We start from the raw sequence: 16,257 nt of genomic DNA on the forward strand, positions 1-16,257 counted from the left end.
AGCAGAAGGCAAGAAATAACTAAGATCAGAGCAGAACTGAAGGAGATAGAGTCACAAAAAACCCTCCAAAAAATCAATGAATCCAGGAGTTGGTTTTTTGAAAAGATCAACAAAATTGACAGACCGCTAGCAAGACTAATAAAGAAGAAAAGAGAGAGGAATCAAATAGACGCAATAAAAAATGATAAAGGGGATATCACCACTGACCCCACAGAAATACAAACAACCATCAGAGAATACTATAAATGCCTCTACGCAAATCGACTAGAAAATCTAGAAGAAATGGATAATTTCCTGGACACTTACACTCTCCCAAGACTGAACCAGGAAGAAGTTGAATCCCTGAATAGACCAATAACAGGCTCTAAAATTGAGGCAACAATTAATAGCCTACCCACGAAAAAAAGTCCAGGACCAGATGGATTCACAGCTGAATTCTACCAGAGGTACAAGGAGGAGCTGGTACCATTCCTTCTGAAACTATTCCAATCAATAGAAAAAGAGGGAATCCTCCCTAACTCATTTTATGAGGCCAACATCATCCTGATACCAAAGCCTGGCAGAGACACAACAAAAAAAGAGAATTTTAGACCAATATCCCTGATGAACATCGATGCAAAAATTCTCAATAAAATACTGGCAAACCGGATTCAGCAGCACATCAAAAAGCTTATCCACCATGATCAAGTGGGCTTCATCCCTGGGATGCAAGGCTGGTTCAACATTCGCAAATCAATAAACGTAATCCAGCATATAAACAGAACCAAAGACAAGAACCACATGATTATCTCAATAGATGCAGAAAAGGCTTTTGACAAAATTCAACAGCCCTTTATGCTAAAAACGCTCAATAAATTCGGTATTGATGGAACGTACCTCAAAATAATAAGAGCTATTTACGACAAACCCACAGCTAATATCATACTGAATGGGCAAAAACTGGAAAAATTCCCTTTGAAAACTGGCACAAGACAGGGATGCCCTCTCTCACCACTCCTATTCAACATAGTGTTGGAAGTTCTGGCTAGGGCAATCAGGCAAGAGAAAGAAATCAAGGGTATCCAGTTAGGAAAAGAAGAAGTCAAATTGTCCCTGTTTGCAGATGACATGATTGTATATTTAGAAAACCCCATCGTCTCAGCCCAAAATCTCCTTAAGCTGATAAGCAACTTCAGCAAAGTCTCAGGATACAAAATTAATGTGCAAAAATCACAAGCATTCTTATACACCAGTAACAGACAAGCAGAGAGCCAAGTCAGGAATGAACTTCCATTCACAATTGCTTCAAAGAGAATCAAATACCTAGGAATCCAGCTTACAAGGGATGTAAAGGACCTCTTCAAGGAGAACTACAAACCACTGCTCAGTGAAATCAAAGAGGACACAAACAAATGGAAGAACATACCATGCTCATGGATAGGAAGAATCAATATCGTGAAAATGGCCATACTGCCCAAGGTTATTTATAGATTCAACGCCATCCCCATCAAGCTACCAATGAGTTTCTTCACAGAATTGGAAAAAACTGCTTTAAAGTTCATATGGAACCAAAAAAGAGCCCGCATTGCCAAGACAATCCTAGGTCAAAAGGACAAAGCTGGAGGCGTCACGCTACCTGACTTCAAACTATACTACAAGGCTACAGTAACCAAAACAGCATGGTACTGGTACCACAACAGAGAAATAGACCAGTGGAACAGAACAGAGTCCTCAGAAATAATACCACACATCTACAGCCATCTGATCTTTGACAAACCTGACAAAAACAATAAATGGGGAAAGGATTCCCTATTTAATAAATGGTGCTGGGAAAATTGGCTAGCCACAAGTAGAAAGCTGAAACTGGATCCTTTCCTTACCCCTTATACGAAAATTAATTCAAGATGGATTAGAGACTTACATGTTAGACCTAATACCATAAAAACCCTAGAAGAAAATCTAGGTAGTACCATTCAGGACATAGGCATGGGCAAGGACTTCATGTCTAAAACACCAAAAGCAACGGCAGCAAAAGCCAAAATTGACAAATGGGATCTCATTAAACTAAAGAGCTTTTGCACAGCAAAAGAAACTACCATCAGAGTGAACAGGCAACCTACAGAATGGGAGAAAATTTTTGCAACCTACTCATCTGACAAAGGGCTAATATCCAGAATCTACAAAGAACTCAAACAAATATACAAGAAAAAAACAAACAACCCCATCCAAAAGTGGGGAAAGGATATGAACAGACATTTCTCAAAAGAAGACATCCATACAGCCAACAGACACATGAAAAAATGCTCGTCATCACTCGCCATCAGAGAAATGCAAATCAAAACCACAATGAGATACCATCTCACACCACTTAGAATGGCAATCATTAAGAAGTCAGGAAACAATAGATGTTGGAGAGGATGTGGAGAAATAGGAACACTTTTACACTGTTGGTGGGATTGTAAACTAGTTCAACCATTATGGAAAACAGTATGGCGATTCCTCAAGGATCTAGAACTAGATGTACCATATGACCCAGCCATCCCACTACTGGGTATATACCCAAAGGATTATAAATTACTCTACTACAAAGACACATGCACACGTATGTTTATTGCGGCACTATTCACAATAGCAAAGACTTGGAATCAACCCAAATGTCCATCTGTGACAGACTGGATTAAGAAAATGTGGCACATATACACCATGGAATACTATGCAGCCATCAAAAAGGATGAGTTTGCGTCCTTTGTAGGGACATGGATGCAGCTGGAAACCATCATTCTTAGCAAACTATCACAAGAAGAGAAAACCAAACACCGCATGTTCTCACTCATAGGTGGGAACTGAACAATGAGATCACTTGGACTCGGGAAGGGGAACATCACACACTGGGGCCTATCATGGGGAGGGGGGAGGAGGGAGGGATTGCATTGGGGAGTTATACATGATATAAACGTTATGCACATGTACCCTAGAACTTAAGTATAATAAAAAATAAAAAAAATAAAAAAAATTAAAAAAATAAAAAAAAAGAAAATATCAAAAAAAAAAAAAAAAAAAAAACTGGATAGAAGCTTTCTGAGAAAACACTTTGTGATGTATGCATTCCACTCAGGGAGTTATACCTCTTTTCTCACAAGGCAGTGTTTGAACACTGTTCCTGTGAAACTGAAAATGTGATATTTCAGAACACCTTGAAAACTATGACAAGTAGTGAAATATACTGAAATAAAATCAACGAAGAAGCTTTCCAAGAATCTGCTCTCTGATATGTGCATTCTCTTCACAGAGTTAATGCTTACTCTATGTTGCCCAGGTTCGGAACTCTGTCTTTGAAGAATCTGTGAAGGCATATTTAGTGACGCTCGGAGGTTTGTGGTGAGTGAAGAAACGTCTTCCAATGAAACCTGCAGAGAAACGTTCTGAGCAACTGCTTTGTGATGTGTGTATTCGTCTCCTAGAGTTAAACCATTCTTTAGATTGAGCAGCTTGAAATCACTGTTTATGTGGAATAGGAAAAAGGACATTTGGGAATGATCCTAGGAAGATGGAGAAAGAAATATCCCCAGGTACATCCAGAAGGAAGCTTTCTATGAAACTGCTCTGGGTCGTCTTATTTCTTCTCACTCATATTAGCCTCTCTTTTCATTGAGCAGTTTTCTAACCCTGTGTATGTTTAGCATGTGATGGGATATTCGGGAGCACTTTGAGGCTAACGGTGAAAAAGGAAATATGTTCAGACTGAAACTGGAGAAAAGCTTTCCGGGGAGCTGTTTTGAGACGTGTGCTTTCCACTCACCATGTTACACCTCTCTTCTCATACAGCGTCAGGGAATCCCTTTGGAGAAACAGATACGAAGTGACATTCGGGAGCGTGTTGATGCTGATGGTGAAAAGGGAAAGAGCCTCAGACAAAAACTGGAAAGAAGCTTTCTAGGAAACTACTCTGTGATATCTGTAATCATCTCACATAGATAAAGCTTTGTTTAAACTACGCAGCATTTAAACTGTCATGGACAGATCCACAAAGGGACCTTGGGGAGCACATTCTGGACTCTGGTGAAAAAGGAAATATTTTCAGATAAACACTGGAAAGAAACTTTCTATGAAACTTCATTTTGCTATGTTTATTCGTTTGGCATAGATGAAGCTTTTTTCACAATACACAGCTTGGAAACTCCCTCGTGGATGGATTCACGAAGGGATAGTTGGGATCACATTCGGTCCTATGGTGAAATATGAAATAGAGTCAGATAAAAACTGGAGAGAAGCTTTCTGAGAAACCGCTTGGTGATGTGTGCATTCCACTCAGGGAGTTATAACTTTCTTCTCATAAGGCACAGTTTGAACACTGTTCCTGTAAAACCATAAGAGTGATATTCGGAGCACTTTGAGGATTATGGCAAAAAGTGAAATGTCGTCCAATAAAAAACAGAAAGAAGCACTCGAAGAAACTGCTCTCTGACATGTCCATTCTTTTCACAGGGTTAAAGCTTACTCTACATTTCCCAGTGTGAAAGTCGGTCTTTGAGGCTTCTGCGAAGGGATCGCAATTGGCGACCGGAGGTCTGTGTGAGGCAAGGAAATGTCTTTCATCAAAAATTGGAGAGAAGCTTTCTGCACAACTCTTTTGTGATGTTTGTATGCATCTCAGAGAGTTAAACCATTCTTTGATTTGAGTAGTTTGAAATCACTGTTTCTGTGGAATCTGAGAAAGGACATTTGGAAATGCTCTTTACAATATCCTGAAAAAGAAATAACCTCAGAGAGAAACCAGAAGGAAGCTTTCTGTGAAACTGTTCTGTGTCATGTGGATTCCGCTCACAAAGTTTAGCTTCTCTTTTCATTGAGCAGTATCATAACAATGTTTTTGTTTACTCTACGAAGGGATATTCAGGAGCACTTTGAGGCTTACAGAGAGAAAGGAAACGTCTTCAGATAGAAGCTGGAGAGAAGCTTTATGAGGAGCTGCTTTGTGACGTTGCTTTTCACTCACAGAAATATACCTTTCTTCTCATAGAGAATTCCAGAATCCCTTTTGGAGAAAAAGCTACAAAGAGACATTCGGGAGTATAGGGACGGATGTGGTGAAAAAGGAGATATCCTCAGACAATAACTGGAAAGAAGATTTCTGTGAAACTGCTTTGTATTAGATGTATTTTTTCATCTCGCATAGTTAAAACTTTTCCCATATAACGCAGTTTGGAAACTGTCATGCATGGATCCATGAAGAGACGTAAGGGAGCACATTCACGCCTACGGAGAAAGGGCAGATATCTTCAGATTAAAACTGGATAGAAGCTTTCTGAGAAACACTTTGTGATGTGTGCATTCCACTCAGGGAGTTATACCTCTTTGCTCACACAGCAGCATTTGAACACTGTTCCTGTGAAAACGAAAAAGTGATATTTCGGAGCGCATTGAGGACTATGTCGAATAGTGAAATATACTGAAATAAAATCGAGGAAGAAGCGTTCCAAGAATCTGCTCTCTGACACGTGCATTCACTTCAAAGAGTTAATGCTTACTCCATGTTGCCCAGTTTCGAAAATCTGTCTTTGAAGGATCTGTGAAGGGATATTTAATGATGCCCAGAGGGTTATGGTGAGCAAGGAAACGTCTTCTGATGAAAGCTGCAGAGAAACGTTCTGAGCAACTGATTTGCGATGTGTGTATTTGTCTCATAGTGTTAAGCTGTTCTTTGAATTGAGCAGCTTGAAATCACTGTTTTTGTGGAATCTGCGGAAGGACATTTGGGAAAAATCATTAGAATACGGAGAAAGAAATATCCTCAGATAAAATCCAGTAGGAAGCTTTCTGTGAACTGCTCTGTGTCATCTTAACTCCTCTCGCTCAGTTAAGCCTCTCTTTTCATTTAGCAGTTTTCTAACCCTGTGTATGTTTAGCGTGTGATGGGATATTCGGGAGCACTTTGAGGCTTCCGGTGAAAAACGAAATGTATTCAGACCGAAAATGGAGAGAAGGTTTCCGAGGAACTGCTTTGTGACGTGTGCATTCCAGTCACAGTGTTATACCTCTCTTCTCATACATGGTCAGGGAAACCCTTTTGGAGAAACATGTACCAAGTGATATTCGGGAGCATGTTGATGCTGATGGTGAAAACGGAAATAGCCTTAGAGAAAAACTGGAAAGAAGCTTTCTAATAAACTACTCTCTGATATGTGTCATCATCTCACATACATAAAGCTTTCTTTACATTACGCAACTTGGCACTGTCATGGATGGATCCAAGAAGGGAGCTTCGGGGGCAAATTTTGGACTATGATCAAAAAGGAAATATCTTTAGATAAAAATTGGAACGAAGCCTTCTGTGAATCTGCTTTTTGCTATGTTTATTCATCCCACTTAGATGAAGCTTACTTTACATTACGGAGCTTGGAAACTCCCTCGTGAATGGATCTGCGAAGCAATATTTGGGTCACATTCGGGCCTATGGTGAAAGAGGAAATATAGTCCGATAAAAACTGGAGAGAAGCTTTCTGAGCAACTGCTTGGTGATGTGTGCATTCCACTCAGGGAGGTATAAGTTTCTTCTCATAAGACACAGTTTGAACACTATTTCTGTAAAACCAAAAGGGTGATATTCGGAGCACATTGAAGACTATGACAAAAAGTGAAATGTCATCCATTAAAAAACAGAAAGAGGCACTCGAAGAAACTGCTTTCTGAAATGCCCATTCTTTTCACAGGGTTAAAGCTTCCTTTACATTTCCCAGTTTGAAAGTCTGTCTTTGAATGTTCTGCGAAGGAGTAGTAAGTGGCAACCTGAGGCGTGTGTCGAGCAAGGAAATGTCTTCCATCGAATACTGGAGAGAATCTTTCTCTGCAACTCTTTTGTGATGTTTGTATTCATCTCATAGAGTTAAATCATTCTTTGGATTGAGCAATTTGAAATCACTGTTTCTGTGGAATCTGAGAGAGGACATTTGGAAACGCTCTTTTGAATATCCTGGAAAAGAAATAACCGCAGAGAGAAATCAGAAGGACGCTTTCTGTGAAACTGCTCTGTGTCACGTGAATTCCCCTCACACAGGTAAGCTTCTCTTTTCATAAAGGAGTATCATAACACAGTTTTTGTTTAGTCTACGAAGGGATATTCTGAAGCAGTTTGAGGCTTACGGAGAGAAATGAAACGTGTTTAGATAGAAACTTGATAGAAGCTTTCTGAGGAGCTGCTTTGTGACGTGTGCGTTCCACCCACAGAAATATACCTTTCTTCTTATAGAGGATTCCAGAGTCCCTTTTGGAGGAAAATCTACCATGACACATTCAGGAGTATAGTGACGGCTATGGTGAAAAAAGAAATATCCTTAGAAAAAAACTGGAAAGAAGCTTTCTGGCAAACTGCTTTGTGTTAGGTATATTTATTCATCTCCCATAGTTAAAACTTTTCTTATATTACGTAGTTTGGAAACTCCATCATACACAGATCCGTGAAGGGACATTCTGGAACACATTCAGGCCTACGGTGATAGAGGAGATATCTTCACATAAAAACTGGATAGAAGCTTTCTGAGAAACTACTTTGTGATGTATGTATTCCACTCAGGGACTTATACCTCTTTTCTCACAACCAGTGTTTGAACACTGTTCCTGTGAAAACGAAAAAGTGATATTTCGGAGCGCATTGAGGACTATGGCGAATAGTGTTATATACTGAAATAAAATCAAAGAACTGCTCTCTGATATGTGCATTCACTTCACAGAGTTAATGCTTACTCTTTGTTGCCCAGTTTCTGTCTTTGAAGAATCTGTGAAGGGATATTTAGTGACCCCCGGAGGCTTGTGGAGAGCAAGGAAACGTCTTCCGATGAAACCTGTAGAGAAACGTTCTGAGCAACTGCTTTGTGATGTGTGTATTCGTCTCATAGAGTTAAACCGTTCTTTGGATTCTGCAGGTTGAAATCACTCTTTTTGTGGAATCTGAGGAAGGACATTTGGGAACGATGCTTAGAATATGGACAAAGAAACATCCTCAGGTAAAATCCAGAAGGAAGTTTCTGTGAAACTGCTCTGTGTCATCTTAACTCCTCTCCCTCAATTAAGCCTCTCTTTTCATTGAGCAGTTTTCTAACCCTGTGTATGTTTAGCGTGTGATGGGATATTCGGGAGCACTTTGAGGCTTACGGTGAAAAAGGAAATATGTTCAGACCGAAACCGGAGAGAAGCTTTCTGAGGAACTGCTTTGTGACGTGTGCATTCCACTCACAGTGCTATAACTCTCTTCTCATACAGCATCGTGGAAACCTTTTTGGAGAAAGAGTTACCAAGTGATATGCAGGAGCATGTTGATGCCGATGGTGAAAAGGGAAAGAGCCTCAGACAAAAACTGGAAAGAAGCTTTCTAGAAAACTACTCTGTGATATGTGTAATCATCTCACATAGATAAAGCTTTCTTTACATTGCACAGATTGGAAACTGTCATGGACAGATCCCTGAAGGGACCTTTGGGAGCACATTCAGGACTATGGTGAAAAAGGAAATATCTTCAGATAAAAACAGGAAAGAAGCTTTCTGTGAATCTGCTTTTTGCTATGTTTGTTCATCTCACATAAATGAAACTTCCTTTACATTACGCAGCTTGGAAAGTCCCTCGTGGATGGATCCTTGAAGGGATATTTGGGATCACATTCGGGCCTCTGGTGAAATAGGAAATATAGTCAGATAAAAACTGGAGAGAAGCTTTGTGAGAAACTACATGGTGATGTGTGCATTCCAGACAGGGAGTTATAACATTCTTCTCATAAGGCACAGTTTGAACACTGTTCCTGTAAAACCAAAAGAGTGATATTCGGAGCACATTGAAGACTATGGCATAAAGTGAAATGTCGTCCAATAAAAAACAGAAGGAAGCACTCAGAGAAACTGCTCTCTGACATGTCCATTCTTTTCACAGGGTTAAAGCTTACTCTATATTTCCCAGGTTGAAAGTCCATCTTTGAGGGTTCTCAAGCGATAGTAAGTGGCAACCGAAGGTCTGTGTCGAAAAAGGAAATATCTTTCATCGAAAATTGGAGAGAAGCCTTCTGTGCAACTCTTTTGTGATGTTAGTATTCATCTCATAGAGTTAAATCATTCTTTGGATTGAGCAGTTTGAAATCACTGTTACTGTGGAATCTGAGACAGGACATTTGGAAACGCTCTTTAGAATATCCTGAAAAAGAAATAACCTCAGAGAGAAACCAGAAGGAACCTTTCTGTGAAACTGCTCTTTGTCACGTGAATTCCCGTCACACAGTTAAGCTTCTCTTTTCTTTGACCAGTATCATAACAGTGTTTTGCTTAGTCTGCGAAGAGATATTCAGCAATGCTTTGAGGCTTATGGTGAGAAAGGAAACGTCTTCAGATAGAAACTGGAGAGTAGCTTTCTGAGGAGCTGCTTTGTGAAGTCTGCATTCCACACACAGAAATATAGCTTTTTACTCAAAGGGGATTCCTGAATCCCTTTTGGAGAAAAAGGTACCAAGAGACATTGGGGAGTATAGGGACGGCTATGGTGAAAGAGGAAATATTCTCAGACGAAACCTGGAAAGAGATTTTTGTGAAACTATTTTGTGTTAGATATATTGTTCATCTAGCGTAGTTAAAACTTTCTATATATTACACTGTTTGGAAACTCCGTCATGCACGGATCCGTGAAGGGACATTCGGGAGCACATGCAGGCCTATGGTGAAAGAGGAGATATCTTCAGATAAAAACTGGATAGAAGCTTTCTGAGAAACTACTTTGTGATGTATGCATTTTGCTCAGGGAGTTATAGCTCTTTTCTCACAAGGCAGTTTTTGAACACTGTTCCTGTGAAACCGAAAATGTGATATTTCAGGGTGCATTGAGGACTATGGCGAATAGTGAAATATACTGAAATGAAATCGAGTAAGAAGCGTTCCAAGAATCTGCTCTCTGATATGTGCATTCACTTCACAGCGTTAATGCTGACTCTATGTTGCCCAGTTTCGAAAATCTGTGTTTGAAGAATCTGTGAAGGGATATTGGGTGATGCCCGGAGGGTTGTGGTGAGCAAGGAATCGTCTTCCGTTGAAACCTGCAGAGAAAATTTCTGAGCAACGGTTTTGCGATGTGTGTATTCGTCTCATAGAGTTAAACCTTCTTTGGATTGAGCAGCTTGAAATCACTGTTTTTGTGGAATCTGAGGAAGAACTTTTGGGAATGATAGTTACAATATGGAGAAAGAAATATTTTCAGGTAAAACCCAGAAGGAAGCTTTCTTTGAAACTTCTCTGTGTCATCTTATTTCTTCTCCCTCAGTTATGTCTCCCTTTTCATTCAGCAGTTTTCTCCCATGGACGGATCCACGAAGGGACCTTCAGGAACACATTCAGGACTACGGTGAAAAAGAAAATATCTTCAGATAAACACTCAAAAGAAGCTTTCTGTGAATCTGCATTTTCCTATATTCATTCAACTCACATATTGGAAGCTTTCTTTACATTACATGGCTTGGAAGTCCCTCATGGATGGATCCCCGAAGGGATATTAGGGATCACATTCGGGCCTATGGTGAAACTGCATTGTGACATGTGAATATAACTCACAGAGTTACACTTTCCTTTTCATTGATCCGTTTGCTAACACTCTTTTCTTGAAATCTGCATTGGCATATTTCTTAGCGCAATGAAGCTGATGGAGACAAAGGAAATTTCCTCAAATAAAAACTAGAAAGTAGCTTGCTAAGAAACTTCTTTATGATATGTGAATTCATCTCACCGAGTTACAACTTTGTCTTCACAAAGCAGTTTGCTAACACTGTTGTCGTGGGATCTGCAAAGTGATATTGGGGAGCGCATTGAGGCCCATGGTGAAAGCGGAAGTATTCTCAGATAAAAACTAGAAAAAATCTTTCTGAGAAATTGCTTTCTGATGTGTGAGTTAATCACAAAACGATTCACCGTTGCCTTCTTGCAGCAGTTTGCTAAAACTCTTCTTGTGGACTGTGCAAAGTGATATTTGGGAGCTCATTGAGGGCTATGGTGAAAAAGGAAATATCCTCAGATAAAAACTGGAACAGAGCGTTCTGAGAAACTGCACTGTGACATGTGGATGCAACTCACAGAATTACACTTTCCTTTTCACTGATCTGTTTGCTGACACTCTTGTCTTGATATCTGCATTGGGATATTTCTTAGCACAATGAAGCTGACGGTGACAAAGGAAATTTCCACAAATAAACACTAGAAAGCGGCTTTCTGAGAAACTTCTTTGTGACCTGGGAATTCATCTCACCGAGTTACAACTTTGTCTTCACGAAGCAGTTTGCTAACACTATTGTGGTGGAATCTGTAAAGTGATATTTGGGAGCGCACTGAGGCCCATGGTGAAAACGGAAATATCCTCAGGTGAAAACTAGAAAGAAGTTTCCTGAGAAATTGCCTTCTGATATGTGAATTCATCACACGGAGATTCACCTTTCTCTTCTTGTAGCTGTGTGCTAACACTGTTTTCGTGGATCCTGTAAAGTGATATTTGGGAGCTCATTGAGGGCTATGGTGAAAAAGGAAATATCCTCGGAGAAAAACCGGAATGAAGTTTTCTGAGAAACTGCTTTGTGATGTGTGAATTCATTTCAACGTGTTACAACACTCTTTCATGGAAGAGTCTGCTAGCACTGACTTTGTGGAAGATCAGAAGTGATGTCTTGGATATCGTTGAATCCCATGGTGAATAATGAAATATCTTCAGACAAATCCGCAGAGAAGCCTTCTCAGAAACTGCTCTGTTGTGGGTGAATTCAGCTGACAGTGTTAGATGATTGTTTTCATTCAAGAGCTTGCTAACAGAGTTTTCCTAGAAACTGCAATAAGACACACAGTGGCTCTCCGAGATCACAAATAACCTCAGCTCAAACAAGAAAGAGGCTTTCTGAGAAACTGCTCTGTGATGTGTGAATTCAACTCACTGAGTTACTCCTGTGTTTCATGGAGCCGTTGCCTAGCCCTGCTTTTGTGGAATCTGAGAACAGATATTTGGGATCCCTTTGAAGAGTATAGGGACAAAGGAAATATCCTCCATTAAAAACGAGAAAGAAGCTTTCTGAGACACTTCAATGTGATCTGTGAATTCACCTCACAGAGTTACACCTTTCTCCTCATGAAGCCGTTCGCTGAGACTGTTCTCGTGGAATTTACAAGATGATATTTGGGAGCCCAGTGAGGGTTATGTTGAAAAAGGAAATCTCCTCAGATCAAAACTGGAAGGAAGCCTTCTGAAAAACTGCATTGTGACCTGTGAATACAACTCACAGAGTTACAGTTTCCTTTTCATTGATCCGTTTGCTAACACTGTTGTCATGGAATTCATCTCACCGAGTTACAACTTTGTCTTCACGAAGCAGTTTGCTAACACTGTTGTCATGGAATCTGCAAGAGATATTTGGGATCATATGGAGGCCCAGGGTGAAAATGGAAATATCCTCAGATAAAATCTAGAAAGAAGCTTTCTCATAAATTGCTTTGTGATTTCTGAATTCATCACAAAGACATTCACCTTTCCCTTCCTGTAGCATTTTGCTAACAGTGTTTTCGTGGAATCTGCAAAGAGATATATGGGAGTGCATTGAGGCCTATGGTTAAAACAGAAATATCCTCAGATAATAACTAGAAAGAAGCTTTCTCAGAAGTTGCTTTCTGATGTGTGAACACATAACACAGAGATTCACTTATCAGAAAGCAACTTCTGAGAAACTTCTTTGTGACCTGGGAATTCATCTCACCGAGTTACAACTTTGTCTTCACGAAGCAGTTTGCTAAGACTGTTGTTGTGGAATCTGCAAAGTGATATTTGGGAGCTCATTGAGGGCTATGGGGAAAAAGGATATATCCTGAGATTAAAACTGGAAAGAAGCGTTCTGGGAAACTGCATTATGATGTGTTAATGCAACTCACAGAGTTACACATTTCTCTTCAGAGATCAGTTTGCTAACACAGTTTTCTTGAAATCTGCAATGGGATACTTCTGAGCCCAAGGAGGCTTACGGTGACAAAGGAAATATCCTCAGAGAAAAACTGCAAAAACCTCTCTTAGAAACTTCTTTGTGATGTGTCAATTCAACTCACAGAGTTACACTTACGTTTCATGGAGCAGTCGATCAACACTGTCTTTGAGGAACCTGAGAAGTGCTACTTTGGATCGTATTGAGGCCTACGCTGTTACAGGAAATATCCTCAATAAAAAACGTGAAAGAATCTTTGTGACAAACTTCTTTGTGATATGTGAATTCATCTCACAGAGTAACAACTTAGCCTTCATGAAGCAGTTTGCTACCAGTGTTTTCATGGAATCTGCAAAGGGATATTTGGGAGCACATTGAGGCCTATGGTGAAAACGGAAATATCCTCAGATAATAACTAGTAAGAAGCTTTCTCAGAAGTTGCTTTCTGATGTGTGAATTCATAAGGCAGAGATTCACTTTTCCATTCTTGCAGCAGGTTCCTAACACTGTTGTCGTGGATTCTGCCAAGTGATATTTGGGAGCCCAGTGAGGGTTATGATGACAAAGGAAATCTCCTCAGATAAAGACTGGAAGGAAGTGTTCTGAGAAACTGCATTGTGACCTGTGAATACAACTCACAGAGTTACACTTTCCTTTTCGTTGATCCGTTTGCTAACACTCTTTTCTTGAAATCTGCATTGTGATATTTCTTAGCGCAATGAAGCTAATGGAGACAAAGGAAATATCCTCAAGTGAAAACTAGAAAGTCGCTTTCTGAGAAATTTCTTTGTGATATGTGAATTCATCTCACCGAGTTACAACTTTGTCTTCGAGATTGCTTTGTGATTTTTGAATTCATCACAAATATATTCACCTTTCCCTTCTTGTAGCAGTTTACTAACAGTATTTTCATGAAATCTGCAAAGTGATAGTTGGGAGCGCATTGAGGCCTATGGTGAAAAAGGAAATATCGTCAGATAATAACTAGAAAGAAGCTTTCTCAGAAGCTGCTTTCTGATGTGTGAATACATAACACAGAGATTCACTTTTGCCTTCTTGCAGCAGTTTCCTAACACTGTTGTCGTGGATTCTGCCAAGTGATATTGGGAGCCCAGTGAGGGTTATGATGACAAAGGAAATCTCCTCAGATAAAGACTGGAAGGAAGTGTTCTGAGAAACTGCATTGTGACCTGTGAATACAACTCACAGAGTTACACTTTCCTTTTCGTTGATCCGTTTGCTAACACTCTTTTCTTGAAATCTGCATTGTGATATTTCTTAGCGCAATGAAGCTAATGGAGACAAAGGAAATATCCTCAAGTGAAAACTAGAAAGTCGCTTTCTGAGAAATTTCTTTGTGATATGTGAATTCATCTCACCGAGTTACAACTTTGTCTTCGAGATTGCTTTGTGATTTTTGAATTCATCACAAATATATTCACCTTTCCCTTCTTGTAGCAGTTTGCTAACAGTATTTTCGTGAAATCTGCAAAGTGATAGTTGGGAGCGCATTGAGGCCTATGGTGAAAAAGGAAATATCGTCAGATAATAACTAGAAAGAAGCTTTCTCAGAAGCTGCTTTCTGATGTGTGAATACATAACACAGAGATTCACTTTTGCCTTCTTGCAGCAGTTTCCTAACACTGTTGTCGTGGATTCTGCCAAGTGATATTTGGGAGCCCAGTGAGGGTTATGGTGAAAAAGGAAATCTCCTCAGATAAAAACTGGAAGGAAGCATTCTGAGAAACTGCATTGTGACCTGTGAATACAACTCACTGAGGTACACCTTCCTTTTCACTGCTCCGTTTGCGAACACTCTTTTCTTGAAATCTGCACTGGGATATTTCTTCGTGCAATGAAGCTGACAGAGACAAAGGAAATATCCTCAAATAAAAACTACAAGGTAGCTTTCTGAGAAACTTCTTTGTGATATGTGAATTCATCTCACCGAGTTACAACTTTGTCTTCACGAAGCAGTTAGCTAACACTGTTGTTGTGGAATCTGCAATGTGATATTTGGGAGCGCATGGAGGCCCATGGTGGAAATGGAAATGTCCTCAGATATAATCTAGAAAGATTTCTGAGAGATTGCTTTGTGATTTGTGAATTCATCACAAAGACATTCACCTTTCCCTTCTTGTAGGAGTTTGCTAACAGTATTTTCGTGGAATCTGCAAAGTGACATTTGGGAGCGCATTGAGGCCTATGGTGAAAACGGAAATATCCTCAGATAATAACTAGAAAGAAGCTTTCTTAGAAATTTCTTTGTGATGTGTCAATTCATCTCACAGAGTTACACTTACGTTTCATGGAGCAGTCGATTAACACTGTCTTTGAGGATCCTGAGAAGTGCTACCTTGGATCGCATTGAGGCCTATGCTGTTACAGGAAATATCCTCAATTAAAAACGCGAAAGAAGCTTGGTGACAAACTTATTTGTGATATGTGAATTCATCTCACAGAGTAACAACTTAGTCTTCATGCAGCATTTGCTAACAGTGTTTTCGTGGAATCTGCAAAGTGATATTTGGGAGCGCATTGAAGCCTATGGTGAAAACGGAAATATCCTCAGATAATAACTAGAAAGAAACTTTCTCAGAAGTTGTTTTCTGCTGTGTGAACACATAACACAGAGATTCACTTTTCTCTTCTTGCAGCAGTTTCCTAACACTGTTGTCGTGGATCCTGCCAACTGATATTTGGGAGCTGATTGAGGGCTGCGGTGAAAAAGGAAATATCCTCAGATAAAAACTGGAAAGAAGCGTTCTGAGAAACTGCCTCATGACATGTGGATGCAACTCACAGAGTTACACTTTCCTTTTCATTCGTACCTTTGATAAGACTCTTTCCTAGAAATCTGCATTGGGATATTTCTTAGCGCAAAGAAGCTGACCGTGACAAAGAAGATATCCTCAGATAAAAACTAGAAAATAGTTTTCTGAGAAACTTCTTTGTCACATGTGAATTCATCTCACCGAGTTACAACTTTGTCTTCACGAAGCAATTTGCTAACACTGTTGTCCTGGAATCTGCAAAGTGATATTTGGTAGATCATTCAGGGCTATGGGGAAAAGATATATCCTCAGATTAAAACTGGAAAGAAGCATTCTGGGAAACTGCATTATGATGTGTTAATGCAACTCACAGAGTTACACTTTTCCCTTCAGAGATCAGTTTGCTAACACAGATTTCTTGAAATCTGCAATTGGATAATTCTGAGCCCAGTGACGCTTACAGTGACAAAGGAAATATCCTCAGATGAAAACTAGAAAGAGGCTTTCATAGAAACTTTTTGTGATGTGTCAATTCA

This window comes from Trachypithecus francoisi, unplaced genomic scaffold, assembly GCF_009764315.1.
Source record: "Trachypithecus francoisi isolate TF-2019V2 unplaced genomic scaffold, Tfra_2.0 Lachesis_group2, whole genome shotgun sequence".
Taxonomy (NCBI): Eukaryota; Metazoa; Chordata; class Mammalia; order Primates; family Cercopithecidae; genus Trachypithecus; species Trachypithecus francoisi.